Source organism: Pseudophryne corroboree, chromosome 10 (genome assembly GCF_028390025.1).
Source record: "Pseudophryne corroboree isolate aPseCor3 chromosome 10, aPseCor3.hap2, whole genome shotgun sequence".
Classification (NCBI taxonomy): Eukaryota; Metazoa; Chordata; class Amphibia; order Anura; family Myobatrachidae; genus Pseudophryne; species Pseudophryne corroboree.
In genome coordinates, this window is record NC_086453.1 from 311025848 (window position 1) to 311047897 (window position 22050).

General features: G+C 45.2%; 1 long non-coding RNA gene across 1 annotated transcript in view; it reads left to right on the forward strand.

Annotated features, from left to right (window-relative positions):
* The window catches only part of LOC134965572 (uncharacterized), a 31271-nt gene extending 10457 nt beyond the window's left edge, over positions 1 to 20814 (forward strand). Inside the window, exon 2 of the long non-coding RNA XR_010188443.1 lies at positions 20562 to 20814. This is a non-coding gene — a long non-coding RNA (uncharacterized LOC134965572). The remainder of the gene's footprint in view (positions 1 to 20561) is intronic.
* The last annotated feature ends 1236 nt before the right edge of the window (positions 20815 to 22050 follow it).

Sequence of the window (22050 nt, forward strand, 5' to 3'; positions counted from 1 at the left end):
TTCGTTTGCTTCGCTTCCCTCTCTGTTCATACACCGGTATACTCCTGTTAGCACTGGTGTGCGTAACATATTCAGCAGCCCTACTCCTGTTGAAATTTTGTGGGAATATGGAGCATACCCCTCAAAATACTTTGCAACAGGTGGTCGATCAGGTGCAGGTCCTGACTCGACAATTTAATGAGATGTCCATTAAAATGAACACCCCGCAGGCCGCTAGCGGAGCTCCCGCAGCAGCAGCGGCAAGTTCAGGGGTTAAGAAGCCGAAAGTAAATCTCCCGGATCGTTTTTCTGGAGATCGCTCGCAGTTCTTTTGTTTCAAGGAGAGCTGTAAGCTATATTTCAGGCTTAGGCCCCAGTCTTCTGGGTCGGAGATTCAGCGGGTGGGCATGGTGATTTCCTTGCTACAAGGAGACCCACAGGTCTGGGCATATGGGTTACAGCCTGACTGTCCGTCGCTTAAAAGTGTTGATGCTTTTTTTACGGCACTGGGCATTTTGTATGATGACCCTGACAAGATGGCTTCAGCCGAGGCTCAGATTACGGTTCTTAAGCAAGGGCGACGGCCAGCTGAGGTTTATAGTACGGAGTTTCGGAGGTTGGCTCATGATACCCAGTGGAATGACCCAGCCCTGAGAAACCAGTACCGAAGGGGCCTTTCTGACCAGATAAAGGACCAACTGGTACAATATCCCTCGCCTGATAGCTTAGATCAGCTCATGCAGTTATCCATCCGGGTGGATAGACGGCTGAGAGAGCGTAGGCTTGAAAGGGAGACCACAGTTTCCTTTTTTCCCAAGGGAACCTCAGACTCTGAGGAATATTCCGAGGAGCCTATGCAGATTGGGGCTACCCGCCTCTCCTCGCGTGAGAAGACGCGGAGGAGACAGCAGGGTTTGTGTTTGTACTGTGGGAATAAAGGTCATGTTGTAGTATCATGCCCAGAAAAACCGGAAAACTTCAGGGCCTGAGGGTGATGGGAAATATCCTGTCAGGCCAGAAGTCAGAATTTCCTAAAAAGACTTTTCTCATTCCGGTGACTTTGGAGATCCTCGGTCAAACTGTCAAGACTGAGGCCTTTGTTGACAGTGGGGCCGATGGGGTTTTCATGGACCGTCAATTCGCCCTGGAACACTCTGTTCCCTCAGTACCTTTGGCATCAGAGATTGAGATTTGTGGGTTAAACGGGGAACCATTGTGCCAGGGTAAAATTACCTCCTGCACCAGCCAAATTCCTTTGTTTATTGGAGCCACACACTCTGAAAAATTGTCATTTTATGTGACTGTTCTTTTGCCCCATTGGTTTTGGGGTTACCCTGGTTAAGGGCCCATAACCCTCAATTTGACTGGGTCTCTGGGGAGATTCTTAGTTGGGGTAGTGATTGTTTCAGGAGTTGCTTGAGCCTTCCAGTCAGGCTCTCGCAGCTAAGTTTGCCAGGATTGCCAGGATGTTATGCAGATTTTGCGGATGTGTTCTCCAAAAAAGTTGCGGAGGTACTACCTCCCCATCGCCCCTATGACTGTGCCATTGATTTGTTGCCGGATGCTAAGCTTCCCAAGAGCAGGTTGTACTCCCTGTCACGTCCTGAGACTCAGGCTATGGCAGAGTACATTCAGGAGAACTTGGCTAAGGGATTTATCAGACCCTCACAGTCCCCAGTTGGGTCGGGGTTCTTTTTCGTGGGTAAAAAGGACGGTTCGTTGCGACCCTGCATCGACTTCAGGGAATTGAACCGTATCACGATTAAAAACTCGTACCCACTGCCTCTCATTTTGGTTTTGTTTGACCAGCTTCGTACTGCCACCATTTTTTCTAAGATTGACCTACGCGGTGCTTACAATCTAATCCGAATAAGAGAGGGGGATGAATGGAAGACTGCCTTTAATACCCACTCAGGGCATTATGAATATTTGGTGATGCCTTTTGGGCTCTCTAATGCCCCGGCAGTCTTCCAGGAATTCATGAACGATGTGCTCAGGGAATATTTGGATAGATTCTTAATTGTTTATCTAGATGACATTCTAATCTTCTCTCATTCCCTAGAGGAACATCGGAAGCATGTACGCTTAGTCCTCCAGAAACTCAGAGACCACCAGCTTGGGGCGAAGCTGGAGAAGTGCGAGTTTGAAGTCCAGCAAATCGCATTTCTAGGGTATATTATCTCCTCAGAAGGTTTCCAAATGGAGGGTTCTAAGGTACAGGCAGTCCTGGATTGGGTGCAGCCCACTAGTTTGAAGGCGCTTCAGCGTTTTCTGGGCTTTGCGAATTTTTATAGACGGTTTATCGCTGGATTTTCGTCTATAGTGGCCCCCTTGGTGGCACTCACTAAGAAAGGGGCGGATGTTGCTCACTGGTCTTGTGAGGCCAAAGCGGCCTTTGCCCATCTCAAAAGGGCATTTGTCTCGGCCAAGGTGCTGCGACACCCAGATCCAGAGAGTCCTTTTGTGGTAGAAGTGGATGCCTCTGAGATAGGTATTGGGGCAGTGCTCTCTCAGATGGGGGTGTCTGATAATCGCCTTCATCCCTGTGCTTACTTTTCCCGTAAATTTTCGTCTGCCGAGATGAATTATGATGTGGGTAACCGGGAATTGTTGGCTATAAAGGATGCACTCGGGGAGTGGAGACACTGGCTTGAGGGGGCTAAGTTTGTGGTCTCAATTCTCACCGACCATAAGAATCTGGCATATTTAGAGTCAGCGAAGCGGCTCAATGCCAGGCAGGCACGATGGGCTTTGTTTTTTGCTCGCTTTAATTTTTTGATAACATATCGCCCTGGGTCAAAAAACATCAAGGCTGATGCGCTCTCGCAGAGTTTTGCTCCAGTTCAAGAGACCACCGAGGAGCCATTGCCCATTGTGTCCCCATCATGTATTAAAGTGGGCATTACCCAGGACCTCTTGTCATTAGTCCTTAGAGCACAGGAGCAGGCTCCTCCAGACCTTCCGGTAGGTCTCTTGTTTGTGCCTCCTAGGTTAAGACAGCGAGTGTTCCTGGAATTCCATGCCAAGAGGTCGGCAGGGCATCCGGGTATTGCCAGAACTCGGGAGTTGCTGTCTAGGGCGGTGTGGTGGCCCTCGGTGGCTGGGGATGTGGATCAGTGGGTTCTGGCATGTGACGTTTGTGCCCGAAATAAAACTCCTAGAGGGGTTCCTGTTGGCCCATTACATCCACTCTCTATTCCGTCTAAGCCATGGACCCACATTTCCATGGATTTTGTGGTGGACTTGCCCAGATCCTCGGGGATGACAGCCATTTGGGTTGTCATTGACAGGTTTTCGAAGATGGCGCATTTCGTTCCACTGGTTGGGTTGCCATCGGCCAGACGCCTGTCTGAGTTATTTATGCAGCATGTTGTGCGCCTCCACGGGTTGCCACTTGATGTGGTCTCTGACCGTGGATCCCAGTTTGTGGCCAAATTCTGGAGGGCATTTTGTTCTGATCTCCAGATTTCTGTGAGCTTGTCGTCAGGCTACCATCCATAGTCTAATGGGCAGACTGAGAGGGCGAACCAGTCCTTGGAGCAGTTCCTCAGGTGTTATGTCTCCGAGTGTCATACTGACTGGGTTGCTCATCTGTCCATGGCGGAGTTTGCCTATAACAACGCGGCTCACTCTGCTACAGGGATCTCTCCCTTCCTTTGTGTGTATGGGCATCATCCTAAGGCCAATTCTTTTGACCCCCTGGATTCCACGTCTGGTGGTTCCTCTGTTGTTTCGGTCCTTAGGGGTATTTGGAGGAAAGTGAAGAAAGCCCTTGCGTCTGTGTCATTAGTGACCAAAAGGGTTTTTGATAAGCGGAGAAGACCCTGCAGCTGTAAATTAGGAGACTTCGTCTGGTTGTCCACCAAGAATTTGAAGTTGAGACAGCCATCTCATAAGTTTGGCCCCCGGTTCATCGGCCCTTATAAGATCACCAGGGTTATCAATCCGGTGGCATTTCAGTTAGATCTGCCCCGTTCATTGGGTATCAATAAAACATTTCATTGTTCCCTTTTAAAACTGGCGGTTAGTAATCCTTCTTCCAGTGGAAGACCTTCTCCTCTTCTGATACGGGGTCAGAGGGAGTTTGTGGTTGAAAGGGTTCTTGACTCCAAGATGGTTCGGGGTCGGCTGTCATTTTTGGTGCACTGGAAGGGGTATGGCCCGGAGGAGCGGTCGTGGGTGCGCAGTTGTGATCTTCATGCCCCCAGACTGATACGCTCTTTCTTCTCGCAGTTCCCCGATAAACCCGGTGGTAGGGGTTCTTTGACCCCTCGTCAGAGGGGGGGTACTGTTAGGATCTCCTGCTCTGTGCTGCCACGTCGCCATGGCAACCGGGAGGCAAGTGTTAGCGAAGTAACCTGAGCGCAGCTGATACTCCGGTCCGGGTTTTTACTGTGTAGTGGTTACAGGCTCTGTGCACGGCAGGGAATCCGGCGCTGGTTTTGTGCTCACAGTCTGTGAGGTCTGAGTGGGGCGTGGACAGCACCTGCTATATAAACCATCCTCTCAGGCTAGGCAAATGCTGCTGAATCTTTGTTTGTTAGTCAGTTCCAGAGAGTTAGCTAGTACTGTGTGACTTTGTATTTACTTGTTGCTTACTGCGAATAGGCCTTGGGATTCGGTACTTCATTCTGCCAATCCGGACCTAGCAGTAAGACTGGAGTCAGTTGTTTGACCTGCTGGGGTTCTTTTGCTATTCTGTGAACCCAGCAGGTTTGCGGCTGTACTCTTAGACCTGCTTGCTTAATCCTCCCTCACTGTGCAGGGCGTCCAGGTGTCAGTTTAGTGGCAGTAAACTGAACCTGTGCCCTGCAAGTGGGGGTTAGGATTGTGGATACTCTCCTTGTGTCTATATTTCTATCTCTGACCAAGGAGTTTATTCCCACACCCGTTGGTAATCCTTTGGGGTTTTCTCTGTTGCTTTTAGCAACATCATTTCAGGTGCTCCACATGTTAAATCACTACACATCGCTTCATTGTCCGCTCTATTCCATCTGAGCATTCCTGACACTAGGGAGACACCCAATTCCTGAGCCTTTGGGCTTCTCCGTTCACTTTGTGTTTATTAGTTATTCCATCACCTGTGTATGTTATGTTATACTGTCTGTGAGTTCGTTTGCTTCGCTTCCCTCTCTGTTCATACACCGGTATACTCCTGTTAGCACTGGTGTGCTTAACATATTCAGCAGCCCTACTCCTGTTGAAATTTTGTGGGAATATGGAGCATACCCCTCAAAATACTTTGCAACAGGTGGTCGATCAGGTGCAGGTCCTGACTCGACAATTTAATGAGATGTCCATTAAAATGAACACCCCGCAGGCCGCTAGCGGAGCTCCCGCAGCAGCAGCGGCAAGTTCAGGGGTTAAGAAGCCGAAAGTAAATCTCCCGGATCGTTTTTCTGGAGATCGCTCGCAGTTCTTTTGTTTCAAGGAGAGCTGTAAGCTATATTTCAGGCTTAGGCCCCAGTCTTCTGGGTCGGAGATTCAGCGGGTGGGCATGGTGATTTCCTTGCTACAAGGAGACCCACAGGTCTGGGCATATGGGTTACAGCCTGACTGTCCGTCGCTTAAAAGTGTTGATGCTTTTTTTACGGCACTGGGCATTTTGTATGATGACCCTGACAAGATGGCTTCAGCCGAGGCTCAGATTACGGTTCTTAAGCAAGGGCGACGGCCAGCTGAGGTTTATAGTACGGAGTTTCGGAGGTTGGCTCATGATACCCAGTGGAATGACCCAGCCCTGAGAAACCAGTACCGAAGGGGCCTTTCTGACCAGATAAAGGACCAACTGGTACAATATCCCTCGCCTGATAGCTTAGATCAGCTCATGCAGTTATCCATCCGGGTGGATAGACGGCTGAGAGAGCGTAGGCTTGAAAGGGAGACCACAGTTTCCTTTTTTCCCAAGGGAACCTCAGACTCTGAGGAATATTCCGAGGAGCCTATGCAGATTGGGGCTACCCGCCTCTCCTCGCGTGAGAAGACGCGGAGGAGACAGCAGGGTTTGTGTTTGTACTGTGGGAATAAAGGTCATGTTGTAGTATCATGCCCAGAAAAACCGGAAAACTTCAGGGCCTGAGGGTGATGGGAAATATCCTGTCAGGCCAGAAGTCAGAATTTCCTAAAAAGACTTTTCTCATTCCGGTGACTTTGGAGATCCTCGGTCAAACTGTCAAGACTGAGGCCTTTGTTGACAGTGGGGCCGATGGGGTTTTCATGGACCGTCAATTCGCCCTGGAACACTCTGTTCCCTCAGTACCTTTGGCATCAGAGATTGAGATTTGTGGGTTAAACGGGGAACCATTGTCCCAGGGTAAAATTACCTCCTGCACCAGCCAAATTCCTTTGTTTATTGGAGCCACACACTCTGAAAAATTGTCATTTTATGTGACTGTTCTTTTGCCCCATTGGTTTTGGGGTTACCCTGGTTAAGGGCCCATAACCCTCAATTTGACTGGGTCTCTGGGGAGATTCTTAGTTGGGGTAGTGATTGTTTCAGGAGTTGCTTGAGCCTTCCAGTCAGGCTCTCGCAGCTAAGTTTGCCAGGATTGCCAGGATGTTATGCAGATTTTGCGGATGTGTTCTCCAAAAAAGTTGCGGAGGTACTACCTCCCCATCGCCCCTATGACTGTGCCATTGATTTGTTGCCGGATGCTAAGCTTCCCAAGAGCAGGTTGTACTCCCTGTCACGTCCTGAGACTCAGGCTATGGCAGAGTACATTCAGGAGAACTTGGCTAAGGGATTTATCAGACCCTCACAGTCCCCAGTTGGGTCGGGGTTCTTTTTCGTGGGTAAAAAGGACGGTTCGTTGCGACCCTGCATCGACTTCAGGGAATTGAACCGTATCACGATTAAAAACTCGTACCCACTGCCTCTCATTTTGGTTTTGTTTGACCAGCTTCGTACTGCCACCATTTTTTCTAAGATTGACCTAAGCGGTGTTTACAATCTAATCCGAATAAGAGAGGGGGTTGAATGGAAGACTGCCTTTAATACCCACTCAGGGCATTATGAATATTTGGTGATGCCTTTTGGGCTCTCTAATGCCCCGGCAGTCTTCCAGGAATTCATGAACGATGTGCTCAGGGAATATTTGGATAGATTCTTAATTGTTTATCTAGATGACATTCTAATCTTCTCTCATTCCCTGGAGGAACATCGGAAGCATGTACGCTTAGTCCTCCAGAAACTCAGAGACCACCAGTTTGGGGCGAAGCTGGAGAAGTGCGAGTTTGAAGTCCAGCAAATCGCATTTCTAGGGTATATTATCTCCTCAGAAGGTTTCCAAATGGAGGGTTCTAAGGTACAGGCAGTCCTGGATTGGGTGCAGCCCACTAGTTTGAAGGCGCTTCAGCGTTTTCTGGGCTTTGCAAATTTTTATAGACGGTTTATCGCTGGATTTTCGTCTATAGTGGCCCCCTTGGTGGCACTCACTAAGAAAGGGGCGGATGTTGCTCACTGGTCTTGTGAGGCCAAAGCGGCCTTTGCCCATCTCAAAAGGGCATTTGTCTCGGCCAAGGTGCTGCGACACCCAGATCCAGAGAGTCCTTTTGTGGTAGAAGTGGATGCCTCTGAGATAGGTATTGGGGCAGTGCTCTCTCAGATGGGGGTGTCTGATAATCGCCTTCATCCCTGTGCTTACTTTTCCCGTAAATTTTCGTCTGCCGAGATGAATTATGATGTGGGTAACCGGGAATTGTTGGCTATAAAGGATGCACTCGGGGAGTGGAGACACTGGCTTGAGGGGGCTAAGTTTGTGGTCTCAATTCTCACCGACCATAAGAATCTGGCATATTTAGAGTCAGCGAAGCGGCTCAATGCCAGGCAGGCACGATGGGCTTTGTTTTTTGCTCGCTTTAATTTTTTGATAACATATCGCCCTGGGTCAAAAAACATCAAGGCTGATGCGCTCTCGCAGAGTTTTGCTCCAGTTCAAGAGACCACCGAGGAGCCATTGCCCATTGTGTCCCCATCATGTATTAAAGTGGGCATTACCCAGGACCTCTTGTCATTAGTCCTTAGAGCACAGGAGCAGGCTCCTCCAGACCTTCCGGTAGGTCTCTTGTTTGTGCCTCCTAGGTTAAGACAGCGAGTGTTCCTGGAATTCCATGCCAAGAGGTCGGCAGGGCATCCGGGTATTGCCAGAACTCGGGAGTTGCTGTCTAGGGCGGTGTGGTGGCCCTCGGTGGCTGGGGATGTGGATCAGTGGGTTCGGGCATGTGACGTTTGTGCCCGAAATAAAACTCCTAGAGGGGTTCCTGTCGGCCCATTACATCCACTCTCTATTCCGTCTAAGCCATGGACCCACATTTCCATGGATTTTGTGGTGGACTTGCCCAAATCCTCGGGGATGACAGCCATTTGGGTTGTCATTGACAGGTTTTCGAAGATGGCGCATTTCGTTCCACTGGTTGGGTTGCCATCGGCCAGACGCCTGTCTGAGTTATTTATGCAGCATGTTGTGCGCCTCCACGGGTTGCCACTTGATGTGGTCTCTGACCGTGGATCCCAGTTTGTGGCCAAATTCTGGAGGGCATTTTGTTCTGATCTCCAGATTTCTGTGAGCTTGTCGTCAGGCTACCATCCATAGTCTAATGGGCAGACTGAGAGGGCGAACCAGTCCTTGGAGCAGTTCCTCAGGTGTTATGTCTCCGAGTGTCATACTGACTGGGTTGCTCATCTGTCCATGGCGGAGTTTGCCTATAACAACGCGGCTCACTCTGCTACAGGGATCTCTCCCTTCCTTTGTGTGTATGGGCATCATCCTAAGGCCAATTCTTTTGACCCCCTGGATTCCACGTCTGGTGGTTCCTCTGTTGTTTCGGTCCTTAGGGGTATTTGGAGGAAAGTGAAGAAAGCCCTTGTGTCTGTGTCATTAGTGACCAAAAGGGTTTTTGATAAGCGGAGAAGACCCTGCAGCTGTAAATTAGGAGACTTCGTCTGGTTGTCCACCAAGAATTTGAAGTTGAGACAGCCATCTCATAAGTTTGGCCCCCGGTTCATCGGCCCTTATAAGATCACCAGGGTTATCAATCCGGTGGCATTTCAGTTAGATCTGCCCCGTTCATTGGGTATCAATAAAACATTTCATTGTTCCCTTTTAAAACTGGCGGTTAGTAATCCTTCTTCCAGTGGAAGACCTTCTCCTCTTCTGATACGGGGTCAGAGGGAGTTTGTGGTTGAAAGGGTTCTTGACTCCAAGATGGTTCGGGGTCGGCTGTCATTTTTGGTGCACTGGAAGGGGTATGGCCCGGAGGAGCGGTCGTGGGTGCGCAGTTGTGATCTTCATGCCCCCAGACTGATACGCTCTTTCTTCTCGCAGTTCCCTGATAAACCCGGTGGTAGGGGTTCTTTGACCCCTCGTCAGAGGGGGGGTACTGTTAGGATCTCCTGCTCTGTGCTGCCACGTCGCCATGGCAACCGGGAGGCAAGTGTTAGCGAAGTAACCTGAGCGCAGCTGATACTCCAGTCCGGGTTTTTACTGTGTAGTGGTTACAGGCTCTGTGCACGGCAGGGAATCCGGCGCTGGTTTTGTGCTCACAGTCTGTGAGGTCTGAGTGGGGCGTGGACAGCACCTGCTATATAAACCATCCTCTCAGGCTAGGGAAATGCTGCTGAATCTTTGTTTGTTAGTCAGTTCCAGAGAGTTAGCTAGTACTGTGTGACTTTGTATTTACTTGTTGCTTACTGCGAATAGGCCTTGGGATTCGGTACTTCATTCTGCCAATCCGGACCTAGCAGTAAGACTGGAGTCAGTTGTTTGACCTGCTGGGGTTCTTTTGCTATTCTGTGAACCCAGCAGGTTTGCGGCTGTACTCTCAGACCTGCTTGCTTAATCCTCCCTCACTGTGCAGGGCGTCCAGGTGTCAGTTTAGTGGCAGTAAACTGAACCTGTGCCCTGCAAGTGGGGGTTAGGATTGTGGATACTCTCATTGTGTCTATATTTCTATCTCTGACCAAGGAGTTTATTCCCACACCCGTTGGTAACCCTTTGGGGTTTTTTCTGTTGCTCTTAGCAACATCATTTCAGGTGCACCACATGTTAAATCACTACACATCGCTTCATTGTCCGCTCTATTCCATCTGAGCATTCCTGACACTAGGGAGACACCCAATTCCTGAGCCTTTGGGCTTCTCCGTTCACTTTGTGTTTATTAGTTATTCCATCACCTCCTGTGTATGTTATGTTATACTGTCTGTGAGTTCGTTTGCTTCGCTTCCCTCTCTGTTCATACACCGGTATACTCCTGTTAGCACTGGTGTGCGTAACAGAAATAGGCATCATCGGGGAGAACATAGGGGACAGAATATAACATCACCATATTACAAACTTTCCAAGTAAAGAAACCAATCCCTAGTTCTCCCATCTGCTCAGTACAAGTATCGGGCTAGATGATATGAGCACAGTACCCTGGTGATACTTATCCAACCCACATGGTCTTGCTTCCTTGAGTATACCTATACCGGAAATACCTTCCACTGTTGGCTATTTGGCGTACAAGTTCAGAGTCTATGGGTATCCTATCAGCTCTGTGCGAAAAGGTCATTGTCTGGTTATTCTACGTCACTTCCCAATTTCCCGGTTTTCGGTAATTGGAAATATTGAAACATAATAAGGATCTATCTACATGATACTGGTGGAGCTTAAAGCTAGGGTGCCTAGAAATATTGAATTTCTTGTCCACCGGTCTCCCACCCCGTAATTCGAGTACCTCATCTATTGCTAAAGGGTACGGTACTAATCCTGACTTGCTCTGACCTTGAGGTACTTGTGAGCACACCCAGCATTCTGTCTGGTTTAAGACCTTACCCACTAGTGAGTGGTAATCACACAATTGATGACGGTCCATGTCAATATTAAGGCTGGTCTGACATCTCTGGATGCACCCATCCTCGACTATGTTCTCACAATTCCTACAAATGCAATTTTCCTCAGACAATAACCCTTCACAGTGCCTCCGAGCTCCCTGACTACCAGAGCGCTTTCTGATACTCGCCTTTGCTCGAGTGATGTGTTGCTCTTGAGATTCTACAAATCCATCCTCGCCATCAGAACCCATTCCAGATCCTTTCTCGACCTCTCTGGGACCCTCACCGAAACAGACTGTCCTGGTCAACAACAGGATTAACAGGAAAACCCGGAACGCAGTCTCTTGGGTTAAGTCCATCTTGTTAAGGGAAGAGAAGAAAAACAAGAAGGGGGAGAAAGAGAAGGAGGGTAGTGGGAGATGGAGAAAAAAAAAACTGGTGCGACAACTGCCTCTGGTCTTGTTGTTCTCCGCGCTCAGGTGCCGTCTCAACAGTCCTGCCTCTCAACCTTCCCGGAACAGACACTCCAGTGATTTGATGTTCTCTACACTCTGCTCTTTGTCACGGGTACTCTCCGGGTCAGCGACCTTCTTACAGTGGGACGAGTGGACCCAAGTCTCTCTTTCGGCAACCTTTAATGCTGTCGTGCTGGTTAGCAAGACTTGGTACTGTCCTTCCCACCTGTCAATGAGGCAACCTGAGCGTAGAAAATTTCTAATCATTACATAATCCCCAGGTTCAATGTCATGACAATTACTGTTCGGTAGGTCTGGAATCACCAGCTTTTGATTTCTATTTTGATTCCTCAGCTGCTGGCTCATCCTAACCAAATATTTTACAGTCACTTCGTTATTGCATTTCAAATCATCCTGGGGGTCTATCATTACATGAGGTTGTCGGACAAAAATAATCTCAAAGGGTGATAGGTTAAGGGGGGACCTGGGAGTGGTTCTGATGCGGTACAATACTAGTGGCAAAGCTTCTGGCCACAACAATCCAGTCTCAGCCATCACTTTGCTCAGCTTGTTCTTAATAGTGCTGTTCATTCTCTCTACCTTCGCACTCGCCTGTGGTCGGTAAGGAGTATGCAGCTTGCTATTAATTCCCATCAGTTTGCACATAACCTGAAAGACTTCACCTATAAAATGGGTACCCCTATCGCTTTCAATTATTCTAGGGATACCATATCTACACACAAATTCCTACAGAATTTTCTTTGCAGTGAACGTAGCAGTATTTGTGGCAGCAGGGAACGCTTCTACCCAATTGGAAATACATCAATACAGACTAACACATATTTTAAATTCCTACAGGGTGGTAACTGTATGAAATCAATTTGTATTACCTGAAAAGGGCCGTCTGTCGGTGGGATATGGGATGGCTCTGTTGGTGTTGACTTTCCAATATTCTTCCTCAAGCAAGTAAAACATGTCATTGCTCTCTTACCCGCATGAGAAGAGAATCCTGGTGCACACCAGTAGGCTCTCACCAGCTTACACATACCCTCTTTATCCAGATGAGTCAGACCGTGTGCAGCCTCAGCTAAGCTTGGAAGATATGCTCTGGGGGCCACTGGCTCACCGTGTCCACCTGTCCAGAGTCCTGAGGACTCCTGGTCATACCCCTTTGACCTCCAGACCGCCTTTTCCTGTGGAGAACACAAATTTTGCATTTCAATTAATTTTTGTGTGTTGATTGTGTTGAATGTTATCAGTGATGTGATGTTCGTTTGTATGGGGGTGCTGGCTGATGATTTAGCAGCTTCGTCTGCCCGGCTGTTAACAAGTGAGATTGGGTATTGTTTGTAAGTGTGTGCTTTGCACTTGATAACAGCCACTCTGTCTGGTTCTTGTATCGCTGTTAGAAGCCTTTTTATGTGGGACGCATGCGCTACAGGTGTGCCAGCTGCCGTCATGAAATTTATGAGGCGCCATAGGGCCCCGAAATCATGCACCACTCCAAAGGCATAACTATAATCTGTGTATATATTAGCTGACTTACCCATGGCCAATTCACATGCCCTGGTTAGAGCGACCAGCTCAGCAACTTGTGCTGAGTGCGGTGGGCCCAGGGGTTCAGCTTCTATGATACCTCTGTCATCTACAACTGCGTATCCAGTACACAAGTCTCCCGAGTCCGTCTGTCTGTGGCAACTACCGTCGGTGTAAAAGGTAGTCTACACCTTCCAGTGGGTTGTCACTGATGTCAGGTCTCGCAGTGAAAGTCTGATTCAGGTATTCCATACAATCATGCGTATCAGTATCTGCACTAAATCCTCCTTCACCATCATTCTCATCCTTCACCCTTTGTGCCTGTCCAGGCACACTTGGCAAGTAAGTTGCAGGATTTAGTGCGATGCATCTCTTAATGGTGATGTTTACAGGGGCCATCAGTGATAATTCCCATCTTGTAAACCGTGCCGATGAGACATGTCTGGTTTGGGCGGAGTTCAGTAAGGCTGATACTGCATGAGGTGTATGGATGGTCAGGTTGTGTCCTAACACTACGTCTTTGCTTTTACTTACTAGCAAAGCTATCGCTGCAACACTTCGCAAGCATGTGGGGAGAGACCGTGCTACGGTGTCCAACTGTGCACTGTAGTAAGCTACCGGCCTGCTGGCATCACCATGTCTCTGGGTTAAAACTCCTGCTGCGCACCCTGCACTTTCTGTACCGTATAATTCAAAGGGCTTTCCATAATCTGGCATACCTAATGCAGGTGCCTGTGATAGGCACTGTTTGAGTCTCTCAAAGGCCAGTACGGACTCATCTGTGTGCGAGATCCGATCTGGTTTGTTCGAGGAGACAATTTCTTGCAAAGGTAAAGCCAGTATGGAGAATCCTGGGATCCAGTTTCGGCAGTACCCACACATTCCAAGGAAAGTGCGGATCTGTTGCTGGGTTTGTGGCAGAGTCATGTCGCGAATCGCCTGTATTCTATCAGCGGTGAGATGTCTAAGTCCTTGAGTCAAGCAATGTCCCAAATATTTTACCCTGGTCTGGCACAGCTGTAACTTATCCTTTGAAACCTTGTGTCCCGTATGGGAAGTTGAAACAGAAGCTGTTTCGTGTCTTTAAAGGACGATTTGAGTGAATCAGAACACAGCAATAAGTCATCGACATACTGTATTAATACTGATCCGCTCTCAGGTTGAAAGGATTGTAAACAGTCATGCAAAGCCTGTGAGAAAATACTTGGGCTGTCAATGAAACCTTGGGGGAGACGAGTCCAGGTGTACTGTACTCCCCTGTATGTAAATGCAAAGAGGTATTGGCTGTCAGGGTGCAGAGGGACAGAAAAGAAGGCAGAACAGAGGTCAATGACAGTGAAAAATGTTGCAGTTGGGGGAATTTGCATGAGGATGACAGCTGGATTGGGCACTACGGGGAATTGGCTCTCAACTATCTTGTTTATCCCCCTTAGATCCTGCACAAGCCTGTAACCCCTCCCCCCAGTCTTTTTCACAGGGAAGATGGGACTATTGGCAGTGCTGGACATCCTGACTAGTATGCCCTGTTGTAGCAACCGTTCTATGACGGGGTACACTCCTAATTCTACCTCTGGCTTCAGAGGATACTGAGGGATTTTTGGAGCTATCCTACCGTCTTTTACTTGCACTACTACCGAAGCTACATTCGCCATCAATCCAGTGTCTTGTCCATCTTTGGTCCAAAGGGAACCTGGTATTTGTGAGATCATTTCCTCTACCTTTGCTGGACACTTGTCTATAAAAGCAGAATGCGACATTAGCCTTTGAGGGGTGTCTAATATATCTTGTACTTCCTGAACGTGATTCTCAGGTATATCCAAGAAGACACCCTCAGGAGTACAGTATATGACACACCGCATTTTACACAATAAATCTCTTTCAAGCAGGTTAGTCGGAGCCGCTGCAGCCAGCAAAAAAGAATGCTTGGTTTGCAAGGGCCCTATCGTAATCTCTGCAGGTCTACTCAAAGGGTAGTGTTGCACTGTTCCTGCTACTCCCATTGCTGCAATTGTTTTACCCGTGGTTTTTATACCTACAGTCGAATTTAACACTGACCTGGCCGCCCCTGTGTCTACAAGAAAAGGTAATGGTATACCAGCTACATCAACCGTGACCTCAGGTTCACTACCAAGGCTAGCAATCAACTTCACTGGCTGCAGACTACAGGTGTGGCCCAACCCCTATTGTGTGGTGAGACCCTCCAACAGCACGCTGGCAGCTACAATATGTGAGGGGGTTAGCTGAGAATTTTCAGAGATCTGCCGGTACCTCCTTGTTTCCCCTGCGTGTGGCTCGTAGCTTCTCCTATGCGGTCCCTGATCCCAATTATGTGTATTGTAGTGTGGTTCATATCCTGGTCTAGGGGGTCGGTATACATTATGTGACCTTTATTTCTACATTCCCTTGCGTAATGTCCTACCTTGTGACAATTATAGCATGTTGCTTCACGTGACTTACCATCAGGGGTCTGGGGTTTCGGCTGATGTCGCTTTGTGGTAAGGGCACCTATACTTACTGTCATCAGTTTCTCCCCCTGTGACTCCTTGTGTTTAACGATGTTCCTATCATGCTCAATAGCGGACTCTCTCAATGCAGCCACTGAGATACCTCTCCAGTTGGTAGAGAGGTCTGTACCCTTGTCCTCAGTGTATCCTTCAACCCGTCCATTAATACAGAAATGGCTACCGGCCTGTGGTGTGCGTTTTCCCTAATGTCCTCGATCCCAGTATATCTAGCCATTTCCTGCAGTGCTCGATGGAAATATTCAGATGCCGTTTCACCTTCCTTTTGTCTTATGGAAAAGATTCTATTCCATTTGACAACAGTAGGGAAATATACTCCTAATTGCAGATTTATTTGCCGCACATTCTCCTGGGTGTACTCCTCAGTGAGAGGTACCTCTGCGTCTAACTTACAATCAGTTATGAACTTCGCTGGGTCAATTTTGGAGGGTAAACATACCCGTAGCACAATTTCTACCATATCCCAAAAATTCACAAAAACAAAACTGCTCCACCGGGGAGACCTATAGTTGCAGGGATAGACTCCCTGACCTCAAACTTGTCTCATTATCTAGACATCAGACTACAACCGTATGTGATGGAAATGAGGTCGTACCTTAAAGACACTACCAGTGTCTTACAAAAATTGGAGACATTTGTCTAGTTGGACGACTATTATTGGCTCACTATAGATGTGCAAGCTTTGTATTCTTCAATACCACACAAGAAAGTTCTAGAGACCATCAAGCTTGTACTATCTAAAGATTCGAAACTGCCTCAGAACGAAATTGTCTTCCTATTGGACAGCATCGCGTTCATCTTAAACCACAATTTCTTTGAGTTTAATGATAAATTCTAACTGCAAAAACAGGGCACGGCGATGGGGACCAAATTTGCCCCATCGTACGCCAACCTGTATATGAAAGCATGGGAAGAGATCTACGTGTATGGCTCTGCATTTCAAGATAACATTATACTGTATCAAAGGTATATTGATGACCTTATTTTCATTTGGAAAGGAAATGAAAACAGTATTGACAACTTTATACTATCTATACAATCCAATGAATTTAATTTGAAATTCACACACCTGAAAAATTCAAGTAGCATCGACTACCTTGATTTGACCTTGACTGGTCAACCAGGAGACGGGATAAATACAAAAACCTTTTTCAAGGAAGTCGATGCAAATAGTTACATTCCGAAGACAAGTTGTCATTATCCAGCCTGGAAAAACAGCGTCCCATATGCACAGTTTCTTCGCTTGAAACGAAATTGCACTAATTTAGAGGACTATTGGGAGCAGTCAGCATTGATTCAGAAAAGGTTTGTAGATAGGGGCTATAGTCTCGAGTCCATTGAAATAGCAAAACACAAAGCTTCTTTACAAGAAAGGGAGGTGTTGTTACAGCCCAAAATTAAGACCTCGAACTATCAGTCATGTTCCAGACCTTTTGTAACACAGTTCAATCAGGAGAATCAGTCTATCAGAAAAATCCTTGAACACCATTGGGGCATACTTTTAAGGGACCCTGTTCTGGGTCCATCTCTTCCCCCAAGACCCAATCTAATTTTTCAGAAAGCAACAAACTTAAAAAGTATTGTAGCTCCTAGTAAAATTGTGAGACCCAAAAATCCCAGCATGAGCTCAGGATCCATCATACCCACTAAAGGGTGTTACCCTTGCTCTAGATGTATATGCTGCAAATATATGGATCGGAAATCCTTCAATATCAAATTGGAGACAGGAAGATGGTATAAATTAACCCATCTAGTTAACTGTAACACTGAGTACGTTGTATGTAGTGTCACCTGTGATTGTAACCTATCCTATGTGGGAAAGACAAAAAGACTTGCAAAAATTAGAATACAAGAGCATATGAGGAATGTGAAACACAAACTCCCATCGCACAGTCTCTCCAAACATTATGCCGATAAGCATAATTCAACTGTAACTAAGGATAACTTTACATTTACAATCTTGGAACACATACCAGTGGATCCAAGAGGTAGCAGCAGAGATTTAACCTTAGCAAAACGAGAAACATTCTGGATATACACACTTAACACCTTGGCCCCCAAGGGCCTAAATGAGGATATCAACATTGTCTCATTTCTGTAGCATCCTATTCCTCTTTACCATCTTCTAATTACTTTCCTTGGGTTAATGATAGATCCCTACTATTTAGGGTTGGTTTACATTCCTTAGAATACCTTTATTTCTTCTGGGATAAGAATCCTAACTCTTTGTATCTTTTGGTCAAATTTTTATAAGATATATACACATATCCCGATGTTTGAAATTAATCTTTGTCACCTTTCTGGTTATGTTTAGCAGGAAAGGCTTTATGTATAATGTTCACTCAATCATTTAGATAATTAATTATTGGATTGAGGGCTATGAGATCATATATTTTGTCTTAAAAGTCCTGTAAGACCATGCATCCTGTTTTAGAAATCTTGTAAATGGGGGACCATGCTGATGTAGATTGTTACGTAGTTCTGATTTTGTAACTACCCATCAAGTTCATGGCAATTATGCGATCTCACCGATGAATTGAGAAAATTATGGATTTCTTTCACATATTATTATTTCAGCATCCCTGTAATAGGACTCACTCATTAATCTGCACTAATCACTGTTTTTTCACATTTCTTGATACTCAATAGTGCGGGTAGATCTGAGTGTCTGACTTATTGTCTTTGGGGTGGGGAAAACGCTGTGATAGATAATAGAGAATAGGTTGATGGATAGATATATCCCCTATCACTGTCAATTCACGTTTGAGTAGGAACTGATTGTATTTTAAAGGGGTAGGTCAGTTTTTTTAGGAGCACCCGTTAAAAATATCATCAGTTAATATATTTATTAATATCACTAATTAATATACTAATTAATAATAAATTACTACAATCACTGGTTAAAATGACTCTAATCCCGTAGATTAGGTATGGGACTAACAAAAAAAATTAAAATAAAAAAAAATATATTTTTTTTTCTCTAAATATGAAATATTTATTAATATCACTAATTAATATACTAATTAATAATAAATTACTATAATCACTGGTTAAAATTACTCTAATCCCGTAGATTAGGTATGGGACTAACAAGTTTTTCTAAATGTTAAATTGGTTATTAATTCACTCTCACATATAATGATTGTAGGTGCATTTAATACACCATATTAGTTAAATTTAATTAGCAATAGGCACTGATTACGGGTAAAATGTTAAGAAGCTGAGCACAGTTCATTGTCACTATATTATTATATTCATTATTATATAGCCCTTCTGGGTTCATGTAGTATTCGAAAAATAGTGAACACAGGTAATATATGTGTAAATTTATAGGGATTGTTATAGGGAATTACTCAGCGGAACTGTTTGGAGCTATTTAAAATTGTGATGTCAGCGGAATATACTAGAGATATAAATATCTGTGCAGTACGAGATTAGCATCCGTGGAACGCATGAATAACGTTCATGGAATGCACAATGACACTGTTTCATTAGAACATAGTATTAGATACCATGGGACGCATTACCGGCGTCCATGGAACGCATGACGCGTTTCCGCCGGAACCGGAAGTTACGGCTGTGGAACGCATACCGCTCGACAGGAGTGGAACGCAATAATGCGCTCCTTAACCTTCCTATAGCGGAGGGTATAATAAACACGATATATAAAGCACCATTAGTGACTCTTTTAAATGATACACATCCCAAATTGAATGTTCTAATAAACTATGAAATCTGTTAAAGTCTTTTTGGGCAATTTCAATTAACCTAATTGAGGGACATAATTAGCTTGACAGGAAATAATGTCAATCACACAGGGGGTATATATAGGAGGAAAGAGTTCACTCTCACTTATAGCTGTGAGGTGGACCTTGAGACAACACGCCAGGTAAATACCTTATTCTATCTAGTCTTTATTGATTTAGACATGTCCTATTTCCAACTAAGACATCCCATTTTCATAGGGTTTGATCAGATAGTATCTTCTGATTCCATCCGAAATTGCCCTTTTATATGTGGGAAATCCAAACAGGAGTTTTTGGAAGGTGAACTTGATTCTTAAATAATCAATAGTGTTATTATGTCCTTTTTTGTTAAACAAATCCGGTTGCCACATCTCTTATTTTAAGTTGCTGTTATATTGGAGGTGGCCTATTACCAATATCCCTTCCTAATTAAGCATTCCACAATCCTATAGGAAACACACGGATGCACTATCGATTTACTTCGGCCAACATCTATAATTTGATGGTCTGTTAGTATCTACAAGTGAGCATATGCTGTCTAAAATAATAATTTTGGGTTGATTAATATCCTCATAAATGAGAGCACACACCCTAAAAATTAAGATACTTTATGTATATAGTAGAAAAGCCTGTAATCTTTTTTGGCCATGTATGAACTGTCATAGTAGGATTTTAATTGGGAACAATCTACCCCTTCAACATGGTCCTTCATAAACCTCCATATGTATGTATATGTAGATAAAATATGGATATTGATGTTTGATGTTAATAACTCACCATATAAGATTTTTTGTAATAGAGATACATCTCAGCAGTAGTGGGAGAATCCATTGAAAATTGACTAGGGGTATGTCCAACAAATGTTTAAGACTATACCAAACTCCTGATGAATACCACAATATTAGTTTACTCATTGGGGCCATCATTGTATTTGTTAAATATCATCACTAATAGAACAATGTTCCATATTTAAGATGTTTTTTTTCAATTCTAATGGGAGTATAATTCTAATTTGTAGGAATACACTCTCAGCGAATCCATGCTCTGTTTTTATTTCTTTTGGTGAAGCCATTCTTTGGTATGTACAAATTACTTCATGTAACCAACAAAATATTACTTGAACTAGATGCTATGCTCACAGTCATTATGTAAACCGTCAATTAATCTATGTTTACTTAACTGTATAGCTGTATGATACATGACAAAAAACTATATGGTAACAAATACAAATTAATATTAGCTTATTGGTCTTCAATTTGGCACTTGAAGTTGACCTGCTTAGTAGGGTTCTGATCCTCATTTTCATCTTCTTATGTCCTCTCCTCCGATGTTCTCCTCGCTTTCTTTCTGTGTATCCCTCCTTTTGCATTCTTATGTGATACATCCGTTTTTCAATAATGAAGTGGTTTCATGAATATGAAATATATATGAATTAGGGACAAGTAAATGTATGTGTTTGATGTTATATTATAAGGGATGTTATTTGATATATATGTTCTTTTAAACCACCCAGATTTGCACCCCTGATGAAGTCCTAAGGGACGAAATGCGTTGGATTTCAACGATTGTGCGTTTCCTTACATTGGTGAACAGATCATACATGCTTTCTCATGCTGAGGAATAAGTATCTTACCTAATGATTGAAAACACCTTACAATAGATGATCAGAAATGAATGTATTACTCAAGTGACATGTGTGATCCTGTGATTCATGTTATGGAAGTATATATGTAATATGCTTTTTAATAAATGATTTTATAAATTAAGATATCTGTGGTGGTCAAGCTCCCAAGAGAACCTCTATTTTTGTCCATTCTATGTGCAGTACCCCGTCTGACAGGGGGTATTTCTCAGTGGTTTGAGCTATCAGACAATAGCGCAATTAAGGGGTCTTAATTTCCTTTTTTTATACCCGTAGCACTGTTCGCCAATCTTTGTTTAGGCGTTACCTAACTCTTTAATGAACCTCTGGCATGCGACTAGATCTTTCCTGGGATCAAATTGACCTTGATTCTGTCCGGGACCAGGGACAATGCATGGCAATGTTCCTGATGGGAGTGACTCCCTGAGCATCAGTCTTCCCATTGGGGACTGCAATCACCCTGACAGGATTTAATTCAATTACATCATTCTGGTTTGATTCTACAATGTGGGGTGCTATGGTTTCTGCATAATGTACAGTACCGTACTTACCTGTGTACACAACCTCACTTATCCCTCCGCTAGGGGGCCTGACTACTGCTCTTGTTGGTTGGGCCGTGCCCACCTGAGTGTCTTGTATGGTGGCTGCTAGAGAGAGTACCGATATCATACTGGGCTCATCTACCTGCTCGCAGTCCTGGGGAAAATTTAAAATGGGATACAACTGGCAAGGATTAGCATTAGTACATTTATCAATTACACTCTTATCTTGTACCAATGTGCCATTGTCTGTAGCCACTTTCTCCCCCACAATATACGGTGGTGGTGGTGCTGTCGCCATTATTTTCCCACTAGGTTTGGAACCTGCTGCGCAAGTTAATTCTCTTTGTATATCCCCCTCTTGTTGCCATAAATTTAAACAATCTGTATGTCTAATCCTTTGTTTTCTGGATTTTATTAAACATATCCTTATCCTTAAATTCTGCAATACCTCTGGTTCAAAACTGCCCACTTTAGGGAATGGTACCCTATCTTTGTCAGTCATACGTACCCATTCAGACAAAAAGTCTTCCGTGTGTGATCCATATTTTCCACACATAACAAACCTCGCTGACCCCTTGGGCCGCGGCACCTCAACCTAAACCCTTGCTAAAGGCCCACCGCTTGTGCAATTGGATCCCATCGCGGACTTTTTCCTTATTACGCAATCCCCAATGCACACCGAATAGATGGTGAAAGTTCTTAGAGCGGTTTCACCCACTCCTTCTCTGCCGGGTACCACGACTCACTCCAAGAATGACCACCGCGTACCCAGTGAGATCCCTATCTGATTTCTATTCACTGGAAGTGTTTAGGAGTGA